Genomic DNA, 12040 nt, shown 5'->3' with positions numbered 1-12040 from the left:
GCTCATATTGTGTTTTTCTTCTTTGCCTGAGGGCTTTCTAAACACTTTTTCAGTCTTCTCCAGCTTCGTAGCACTTTTTCTGGTTCCCACACTTATCTGTGTCAAGCCAATGGCTCTGAGTCATGTTTATTTTACTGTCAGTCTGCCTATGTCTTTTGCAAAGTACATTTAATGGAAAAGCTAAATTGCAACGAAGTATAACCATGCAATGACCACAGATATCTGGGAGGCCTGCCTGCAAGTGCTGCATATGTGACATGTTGTAAATGCAAATGATAATAGAAGTTTATCCTTTTGAAAACTCTGGGTGTAATTTCCTGTTCAGCTAGACACCTGCATCTTTTTCTGTACTTGATGAGTTGTCTAAATAGAAACCATCTTCTATTTTTAAGCAAGACAGAAGACAGGATGAAGAAATCTTGAAGATGACCTAAAGAATTACATTGATTGAAGACCTGATACTGTTATCTGACCACACTTTAGGAGCAGATAATTAGCCAGTTGTTTAAGTGAGCATCTTGATGTGGAAATGTGTTTATAGAACTTCGGTGTTTACATGTTGGAAAGTGAATCATTATCCTATTTTTATTTTGTTTTTAAAATTCCAAGGTATATTTGTTGTAGTTTTCTATAGCTTGTTTGCAAAACTTCCTTTGGAAATGAAAGCCTTTTTATACAGTTTAAATCACTTATCTCTTTATTTCTAGAGTTGTATGTACTTAACTTTCACATAACCAAAACTCCTTTTAAATGCATGAAATGAATAAAACAAAAAGTAATCAACCCACGAACAAAAAGAGAATGCTCATTTACTCTTCAATTAAGAATTTGTTTGCCCAGTTGCAGGCTGGACTGATTTTTTACATTTGAGATATAAACTTCTGAAAAATCTAGATTTTTAATGGAAATGCTGCCAGACCACTGAAGTGGTGTTCATGAGAGATAATAAATAATAAAAGTAACAACACAATCTCTTTAAGTCTTGTAGATCATATGTGTTTCTCTGTCCTACAGGAGTGATGTTGAGCATAAGTTAGCAGCTGCAATGATATGATTAAAGTGTAAAGCTCAATAAACTTAGAAAACAAAAGTTTTATCCAATTTTTGGCAAACATCAGAGGGAGAAGGTCTCAATGCCTTGATTACCTTTTCCATTCATCAACAAAATAGGTAATTGACTGGCACAAAACAGGAAGAACTGTTCCTGCTCATTGACCTACGTATTCCTTTGGTTTGCTGAACAGACTAGAGGCTTGAACCAAAACCCATGGAACCACATGGAGAGACTTCCCTTGGCATCATGGGGCCCTAGGAGAATTGCATTGTTCATTATGTATGTAGACTACTGCCAGTTTGGTTTGACAGCATTAGCTGAAGGACAAGCTCTTTCAGGTGGCTTGGGTGCTTCCCTTGAGCACAGGATGGAAATCTCAAGTAGTTTTTCTCGTATGAAGTCCGGCAGGAGCTGGCTCTGCCTGGGGAATCAACTCCTTTGAGGAACAGCGGAAGAACACAGATACATAAGAACACAAATATATACAGGATCATGCATCTAAGAAGCACTGCTCTAGGAAGTGTCCATCTCTAGGAAGTGCTTGGGAGAGCTCTGGTCCTGGTGCCCCTTGCTAGGTACCACTCTGTGCCAGCATGGCTAACAGGGTCCTGGGCTTACTGTCTGCCCTCTGCACTCATCACAGCCCTTGCAAAAATGATTGCAATTGCAATCTGGGTGCTCATGGGAAACTGGCACCTACACTTATAGACCCTCCCCTCACATGTGTGTTCCCTGCTTGGCAACACAGAAAGGGGATCTAATAATCAGAAGCTTTGCGTTATTTGCCTTTGTAATTTTAAAATAATATTTTTTTGCAGGTGGGAAGCATTTTCCAACTGATGTTGCAAATCCCAAATTCCATGAGGATTTATCTTGACAGACTTGTTTTCCTTTAGAAGATTATGAAGTCCTTGCTGTGATATAGAAAATAAACTTGCTTGTACCAACTTCAGTAAACTTTGTTCTTACTACTTTTCTTCATCTCTCACATTGCCATAATGTATGCAAAATGCTTAGCTACTCAAAACATCTTTACAGGTCATTTTCCTCCCATAATAGCCAAATTAGCAGCAAAAGCACTTCATGCTTTAAATGTACTGACAGAAGAACTCTAGAATTATGTACTTTATAGTAACTTCCACATTCAGAAAGGCCCAAGATTTTCACATGAGCAGGGATTTTTTTTTCTCCTCCCAGTTATTCTGTGTAAATGTGGGCAAGAGATGTTTTTGGCTTTGCACTACCAAGTGCACTTGACCTAATGACATTATTGATTTTCCACTATTGTCTTTATTTATACTGGTGTATGAGGGCAAAGCGTGCTAGTGGTCTCTTTCAGCTATTAATTGTGATCTGTAGAAGTGTGCAGGAAATCTTTAAAGAAGAACAGCATTCAAATAAATGTTCACATACATTAGTAAAAGACACCTGAGGAGAAAGGGCATATATGTACATATCCTCTGCAGTGCTGAGGAAATAGTTTCAATACGTTACCCAGTCACTTCATCTTTTTGTGTATTTAAGAATAGATTTTCATTTGCACTAAGTCTCCTATATACTCTGACAGGGAGTAGAGGGACATTAAAATGAGAACATCCTTTATGAAGAGAGGTGAAAAGGTTCTTATCATAAATAAGGATTAGACTTTAGGGTAGCATTTAATTCAGTGTGAGAAGATGCTACATAAGTCATTTGAAGCCAGAGTGCTATACAAATATAGGCTCTGTTTGCTATGTAACTGACAAGGCTGATGGCAGAAACTGGGCCATTTTGAATGTTCAGTTACTCTGCAGTCACTGATCATGAGAAAAAAGCTCGTTTGGTTTCAAGTAACATCAAACCTAAGAAATTACAGTGGGGCAGTATTTGCTACTATAAATGGTCATGTCTCTCTGTTGAAGTCATATAAATGTGCTTAACAGCTCTTCTAAGGATGACATTTAACCAGACTTTTTAGTATTTATAGGAAAAGATTGTTAGGAACACCATTTTTGAGGGACATACCTCGGTGAGCTACAATATGCTAAAGCGAAGGGTCCTTATTGTGTCTATTATTTGTAGTTCAAAGGGTTTTTTTTAGCCTAATGAAATGCTCTGTAGTAGTCTTCCTTTTGAAGAGGACGTACTTTACAAATAAGTTTTTAAGACTTGCAGATGAGATTTACAGCAGTGGACAGGTATGAAGTTCAAGTAAGTTGCAAAAGTGTAAATAAGACATTACTGTAATTCTGCATGGTGCCATACAATGCCAGAAGGAGCTTTGGGCCCCAAAGTAGTCTTAGCACTATTTGCAGTGGGTTGAATAATTCTGCCTTTATTCATCCTTTTAATTAGCAATGCTGTCCTGCTTCTGGGATGCCAGCAGATGTCTCTGAATGGCCCTTTCTACACTGTGCTGTGTAGAAAGATGAGCTTGTTCAGAGGCAGTTTAGCATCTTTACACCACCTTTAATTGCATGATATGTAACAGCCCTTAAGTAGGCTCCGAGTTTATCTAGATGTCAAGGGGAATTACGTTTCTTATAACAGATACAACTATGCTTCTAGATTGGAATGTGTATGTATGCTATGGATATTGTATGAGGCATCCAGACCTCAGAAATTCAGAAATCCTTTGGATTCCAGCAATTAAGAGTTTATCGGCATCTTTAGCATCTTGATAGTGTTGCAAATCTTGGCCCTATTTGTCCAAATAATTTGTCTGTGAAAGAAACAAATCTTTATGGTTCTTTAGACAGTTTTGCCATTTGTCTTTGGAGAAAAAAATCCTAACACAAATATGTTCCTTGGCACTTATTGTTTTAATGAATAATTCTTCTGACTAAATGTATGCTCGAAGTGGTTGATTAGCTAAATATTGGCACCTTTTTATATGATTTCTAGTAGTCATGCAGATGCTGGGATTTTCTTTTCTGGCACCAATCTGAACTGCACATTGCCAATATGCTTAACTTCCTGTATCTCTGTGTCATACTCAAGTGATCAGTTTTAGTTTATATGTCTTGATGACTTTCTAGACATACCATACATTATAACATCACTTTAATTCTCTGTTTTATCCATTAGGTTTTTATTTGCCATTTCCTTACCTGCTTTCTATCTTCATACACAAATGATTTTGTGGACAATCAGCAAATTAAGAAAACATTGATTTTGCTTTATTTTTAAAATTTTATCATCTATTATATGTTTTTGGAATCTAATATGCTTTTCTTATTGAAATGGCAAAATTTCCTCCTGCTCTGAACATTGGTATAGGTTAACTATCTAGATTTATTCTTGTAAGCAGGGCAATTTTACAGAACATATCCAATATCTTGACAAATTTACAGTCTGTCATTTTGTATCGTTCTGTCAGTAGAAAGTCTCTCCCTCCAATACTTATCCATCCATTTTATTAAAGAATTCACCTAACTGATACAGGTGTGACTCTTTGTGACAATTTAAAGTTCACTAATCTTATGTCACAGAGGTGAAGGAACATGGAAAATGAAATACTTCGCAAGTATGTGTATTGTGACTTGAATCCAGAATTGGAAAACTGACCATTTAGATGTTTTCACTTGCCAATAAATGCTATTTTATTCATCAACACTGCAACATATCAATATCTCTGATTCTTACTGATACTTACTAAATGAATGAAATCAGATTTAATGGTGGCAGTTCCTGAGGTTAGCAGACAGGTGCTGCTACTTTCCTGCTGCTTTGCAATCAGCTACATGCTGCAGTGTTAAATTTAGATCTCTTAACACACAAGGCCTAATTCTGATCTGATTTACTTTCCTTTTTCCTCTCCACTTTCTTATTTTCTCCATTTCCAACACCTTTCACACAACTTTTCTGTCACAATTTTCTCTTTAGCATGTCCTTCTTTCTTAAGTTTGTCTGCAAAGCTACTCAATGAAATCTTCCCCAAACAACCATTTGTTGCTGAGGAGAAACCAGCTAACTAAATGACCTATTTATCTATTTATTTTAGGATCCTACTGTTCAGTTCTTATATAAGAGGGGAAGGAAATTGTTTAGTAGATAGATGGGGGGTGACCAAGCTAAAATGAACAGCAAAATACATGGCAATGAATGTGGTAACAAGCCAGGTGGTGTTAAATGATTATAGAGAGAATGAAGAAAAATAAGTAAGGAGTTTTAACTCATAAAATTATGAGCAAGAAAAGACCATTAGCCATCAAGCCAGTCTTTTTATATGGTGTTTGTATCCTTTCCATCTTTTATATATCTTCATTCACTTTTTTGAAGCAGGAGCTCTTCAGCTTTGATACGTAATAATCACCTTGTGTTTTTAGACCTGGTGCATCCTAGATGTCTTAACTCTAAATAAGAGCAGAATCCCATCCAAAGTGGCATATCTGTCTCATCTGAAACTTTAAAGTGTAGTGGACTCCATAGGCTTTAAGCAATCTCATCTCACAGTGCTGTGCCTAAATAGTGGCTGCTTCCTGATGTCCCCAAAAGGATTTTTGGCTGCTTTTGAGACTCTAGAAGCTATATTTTGGTTTTAAAGTGCCTTTTTAAGCATTGGTAAGACGTGTGTAATAGAATTCAGAATGGGACCTGTGATCGGCAGATCTCATTGAATCGTGAAAAACTGCAATTCTTGCTAATTCCTCTTCCCTGTTCTTGGAATCAGTATAACAGCAGGCTAACTGTATAACACCACAGGCATTGGTTTTACTTCTCAGTTTATTAAAACATTTGCAAATTCACTTGTATCTGTTCTTTGTTATGTATTTGCAAAGTTTTATGGTGATCTACTCTACCCTACAGACTTCTGAAGTGACTTGTAAAACCATCTGTGTCCCTCAAGGAAAGCGTTCCAGGACTGATACTTCCAAATTCACTCGGGAACTAGTAAGATGTATGTCCATGTTTGCATTTATAACGCACTGGGACTGTGTGCCAATATTAGGTAAGTGCATGTATAAATGATTAGATGTGCTTAAAGCCCAGCTAGAGAAAATGTTGATATATGTACGCTACTGTTATGCTCTAAAATCCCCGTTTCCCTTAGTTATGTCAAATCCAATGACTTCTTTTTTGCACTTTACTGGAAAGATTACTGGGAGTGCTGGCGACAAAAATGGCCCAAGTGCCCTATTATGCCTAGGTGGCCAGTTTCTGCTGCATTTCTGGAATGGTCCTTTGACATGTGGAAAATGCTTGCTGAAACCAAAAGAACTTCTGTCAAGGATAGCTCTTGCCTTGCTCAGGCAGTGCAGGATGCCCTCAGAAACAGAGTATCATCACCTTGACTGTATTTAACAACAAATTCATCAGGGTCTCCACCGGTGAGGAAAGTCTGATGAAAGAGCTTTTCTCTCTGGTTCCCCAGACAAAGCAATTTAACCCAATCTAGTTTTACCTAGTCTACAGTTCCCTTATTGTCTCATGCAGTGTCTCCTTCTAGATGACTATGCGTTTGCAACCTGCTATCCCCTATCTGCAAAGGGAGGTCCCCTTTAGCTTTGTTGCTAAAGTAAATAAAATACTTTAAGCCTTAAAATCTGGGGACCAGCCCACACCCCCCCCCACCCCACACCCCCGCCCCCGCCAAAACACTGGACACGTGTAGATCAAGTTAGTTCTTTTATCTAAACTAACTAGATTTGTACAAGTGCAAAGAAATGCCGGAAGGTCTGATGCTAAGAAAGTATGAGCTATGATGTACTTCTCATGAATTATGATCTGGTATACTTTGTTTGTGATGGGCATATGGTAATTCTGTGCCTAGTGTGAGATATGCATAGCTCCAATACATACTATATGCTTCATTTTAACCCAAATATTTCTGACCAAGTATTTTTGGATGTTTTCTTTTTTATTAAATAAGAGATTGAAGCATTAACACCAGTAAGAACAAAATTAATTATTCTCAACTTCCAACCAATCTTTATTTTAGAGATGCTTTTTTTTAAATCAGAAAACTTTGAAAAGCCAGACATGAAAATGAGCATCTTCCTCACCAGACTAACAAATGTGCGAAATTTCATAGAAATCCATTCTCACAGTTTCATTATGCAGAGGATTAATGTTTGATGCTGGCAGGCTGCAGGTCCACACTAATAAGAAAAGCTACAAAAGGCTATTGTACAGGGGAAGAAAATTTCATCAAACATTCCAAGAACAACTAAAAGGTTTACAGAAAAAAAGTTAGCTAGAAGATGTTCTATTTGTGTTCAAGCAATTTCCTTGATGTAAAATGAGATTTTAATCATACTGTAGTTTCACAGTGTCCATATTGCAATGTTTTGTCTTTCATAATCTTTGACCTTAATCACACAGTTGTAAGAATTTGAATTTTCTTTGACCCGTGTTGTCCCTGTATAACTCACAATGACTAGTTTTTGTTTTCTTCATTATTAAATTAAAGTGAATATGCAGATTACGTTTATCAATATTGTCATATCAACTGAAACAGCGGACAGTCAACAAAATATCACTGATGACTGTAGTTTTTTAAAATAAAAAAGAAATTATTCACATTTCTATTACAAATCTGTTACACATGGCTTCTACAAACACTCGTCTGGGAGCTTGCCACAATATTACCAAAAAAAGCCCAAAAAAAGAGAGCAGAATTCATAGACTAATTGGAAGAAGATTCTTTTAAAAGCCCGGGCAGATATTTCCAGAAAACTGTTGTCAGCAGCTTTTTTGCTAGACTGATTTTCTCATACTTGTTATCCACAGCACTATAAAAGGTTAAGATGGGAATCCTTCTCTGTAGGGGATTTTCTTTTGAGTTCAGTATGTCCTGAATTTCACTTAAGATGAACAACTTCCTACTCAATGCTAACAAAATACTATGTTCTTGGTCTAAACCAAAATTCCCCCTCAAAGGCATTGTATGAACATAATTTGAACAATACAGTGGATACAAATATGGAAGGAAGCAATCTACTTTGTGCTTACAAAAAAAAAAAAGTTACAAAATGCACAAACTCTAACAACAACAGCAAAAAAAATTCCTTTTCGGAGCTATTACTGAGCTTCTTTGTCAAAAGTCAATACATCACCAAGCCCTGATGAAGTAATGTAGTAGTTTTTTAGGTCCTTCTGAGGATTTCTTAAAGCTCCTCCATATATTTTTCAGGATATCTCAGAAAGGAAAAGCTTAGCTGAGAGTTTTACCTCTGTAAATCTACAGCAGTAGTATTGTAAGGACAATCTCAGAAATGGTCCCTAAGACTTGCTGGTTACCTGCTCAGTGCTCCCATCTTAGCTGTTTCAATAGGAGTTCATAGACTCTAGGATAGTTTTCCAGCATATATTTTTTCTGTTCAACAGTCATTCATGGACAGAGTGTTTGTTCAAAACTAATTTTATTTAATCTTTTGCAAAAGTTAGTGATTACATGTAGAACTAAATCTCTTGAATGTGATGGTCAGTTGTCTGGGTTTTGAAGGGTTTTGCAATGGCTTTTTCAGCTGGATCAGTGGAGATGCCCTAAATGGTTGTTCTGATGAATCCTTACGTGGTCAGTGGTCCTGCATGAGCCACATATGCACAATCCACCTGTTGCTATTGATTATCCTGACCTGTGTACAACACAAATGTACAAAAATGGGCAGTAGAAAAGGTTGGCTTACATGACTGTTGGGGTCTGCAGCGGGTCTGCAGACAAGTTAGTTGACTTTAAAGACCTAGCTGCGTACCTTTAAGACAGCCACAAATTATTAGGTATGTAAACAGGGTGTGAAGAACTGGAACTTAGAACCGCAGCATACGGGCACCTACAGCAACAGCGAATAGCAAGCAAGGAGAAGGACACAAAAACCTATCAGGGTCTAACAGCTGCACTGTCTAAGATATATAAATAGTTTGTATAAACAATAAAGCCCATTTTGTCCAAACCCAGCCACGCAGACATAGTGTTTCTTTTAAGTCCGCCTCAACTTACGTCACCACACATGACTATTTTTGTATCTGCAGGACTAGTTTCTGAAATGTACTAGCATCTCATCTAGGTGCAATTTGGTCAGATTTGCAGCTGGAACTGCCTGGGGGCATCTCTAGGATGGCCAGTCTCTACCCAGGATATTAATCAACACACGTAAGTGTACAGATAGTGCTCATCAGCTGGCCTACGCACAGCAGGAGCTGCCTGGGGGGATCTTCCAGGTTCCGAAATTCTCCTGAGAGTCCTGCAGCATCTAATCAAAAGGTATGTTGTAAAGGTGGCTGGAAGTGGAGTCCCTCACCGTGCTTTCAGTCAGTCTGTGCTTTCACCCATGCAGAAACTGACTGCAGTGTTCCTGGATGACATGGGGACTTGAAGACAGGGTGCACTGGGTTTGTACACAAACCCAGCTAGAACACAACTGTGGCTTGAATATCCCCTTATGTTACAACTGTAACTCCAATTCCTTAGATTATCCTTCAGTACTTGCCAAATAAATAATTTGATTATTTTTAATATTTTTTATTCTTTAAATTAAAGCGTTGTGAGTGTTGCATATGCACAGCAAACTGTTCCTGAAATCTTAATATGTTTATGTAGGGAAGACAGCAAGAATGTAAGCATATGAAATGTCAAAACTCTCTGGGAAATGAAAGCAGTTTATATCCCAAACATTGGCATCTGTCACCATTTCAGCAAATATAGTTCCACAAAATAATGTGATTTGTACATAGTTCATCATGTATATTTTTAATGTGTAATCAAAGTATGTTCACAAGAAAGAACAGGAAAAGAGAGAAGAGCAAAGAAAACATCACAGAAAAACAGAAGAAAGAGAAATGTTGGGAACTGCTACTGAAAGAGGTTTGTCTAAGAAAAGACGGTTTTGGACTCAGTTCTGGTTGAAAGAGTTTGGACAGAGGGGAAAAAACCCTCCTCTTTGCTAGATTTCTCTATGGTCAAAGAAGCAGAAGTTTACTTTTTAGTCCCAGTAATTAATAACCTTAATCCATACAGGCAGACTTTTTCTTACACCTAGACTTAATTGATCTCAATAGTAGATATGACACAAAAACCTGAATAGAACTAAACATTCTGTTTAGGACCACAGCTGATAAACTGATGAAACATGCATCTGCTGTGCATGTTACTGTTATAAATGAGCCTTAGGAAGTTAATTCATCCTTTCAGTTTGAATAAAAGGGCAGCATCTAATTCAGTAGTCATTTTATTCTGACAGGACAATGAAGATGAGCGCCAAACAGCATTCCGCCTTGTGGGAAAATTACTTTGGCTGGGGGAGGAGGGGGTGGGGTGGGGGTGGGGCAAGAATTAGAGAAAACTGCGACCTAACAGAAGTGTAGTATTACAGAAAGCTTTTTAGGGTAAAATGCTTTCAGGATCATTGGCATGCACAGAATCTATTTTACTACAGTTCCCTAAGCAACGCAGCCCGCCACCTCAGCACCTGCTGAGAGGAGTAACAGAGTGTGGGGTGGGGTGGGGACACCACGGCCAGTCTCTGCTGTACTCCCTGCAGGAAGGGGGACCTGATAGTTTGATAAGCTGCATAGCAGTTGTCACATAGAAGAATATATGAGATATGTCTGTTGCTGAGCTGACCATTGTGGCGAAATTACTTTACTGAGATGAAATAGTCTCATTGTGATACTAACGCACACCTCCATCCCAAAGTCACCTGCCTCAAAGGTACTACTACCCCTCACTGGACACGTGATAGCAATCAGTAACAAAAATATGTATGACTAGAGTCACTCAAGCTCCATCTAAATGTAAAGAAAATGGACTGGTTCTGGACTGAAATAAATCTAAAGGGGGAGAATTCTTGTCTAATCTCCCAACAAACTTTGGTTTAGTGTCACAAGGTTAGGTCAAGCTGACCCACCCTCTAAAGTTATAAGTTCTGGCTGACAAACTGATAAGGTGTCACGACCCCCATACATTAACAGAAACTTAGTTGAAAGTAGGAAAAAGGTAATTGTAGTAATGGGAGATTGAGACCTCTGACTCAAATAGCCCCCCCCAAAAGATGGTAAACCCCCACTTGGAGAGCATGTGTAGTTAGTGAAAAACTTCAGCAGTGCTGTCTGAGGACACATGCTAATTTACGTTGGAAGTGAGAAATTTGTAACCGATCCTGTGTGTGATAGCGAACATGTGATGTACTATACAGTATAAAATGTGGACAACTCCTGGAGAAGTTAGGAAGACTCCATCATAACTTCTGGGATCAGTCGATGGGCTGAACCTGTCTTCTCCCCAACAGGGGCTTCTGTTGATTAAGAACTTTATTCTACGACTCACACTAGCTGTTATTAAGTGTATTGTTTTAAGCTTGTTTTGCAGTCAGCGTATTATCACCAGCAGACTTTGAACCTTTCTCTTTCACAAACTTGTGTTTTGTATAATAAAAATCCTCAGCTGAAGTTCATTTTGTATAAGTCTCCAGAGACCTGAGTAGTTGTTGTAAGGGGTTTGACTCAGCGACACTGTCAGCGGCGGTCCCCGAATAGATCAGTCGAATCACCCTCCGATACACTGGGCTGTCAAAATGCAGGTAGTGGACAGGCTGGTCGGACACCAGAGTGTCCTCTTGGGAAACTGACAGGCTGATCAAATATAAAGGGTCCAAGGAAACCTCCGTTAATGGGGCACGCCTTATGAACGCTGGAGAAAACAAATGTTTCTGTAATGATGATAATCTGTTGTAAAAAAATGGCACCAAAGGCTAATAAAGAAACCTTCAGATTTTTTCTCTGTGTTTTTTTTTTGAAAACAGTACTAAAAGTGCTTTACTTTCACCCCCAGTTTTTTATCTGGTATAGCTGGTATACTGATGAAAAATCACTCAGTTTTCTTTGAAAAAGTTCTTTCATAAAGGATGTAGTTTTTTTCAATTTACAAAAAATGTTTGACAAAAATGTAGGGGGAAACCCCCCCAACCTAGATAGAATGCTTTAAAACCATAGTTGATACTCTGGCTATTTTCACGCCAATGTATCTCATTTTCTCAACAGTTATTGTGCTTTGTGGGTGTAATGTCT

The sequence above is a fragment of the Falco biarmicus genome, chromosome Z (genome assembly GCF_023638135.1).
Source record: "Falco biarmicus isolate bFalBia1 chromosome Z, bFalBia1.pri, whole genome shotgun sequence".
NCBI classification, from domain to species: domain Eukaryota; kingdom Metazoa; phylum Chordata; class Aves; order Falconiformes; family Falconidae; genus Falco; species Falco biarmicus.
The sequence above is the reverse complement of the archived record's forward strand: the minus strand, read 5'-3'. Positions refer to the sequence as shown.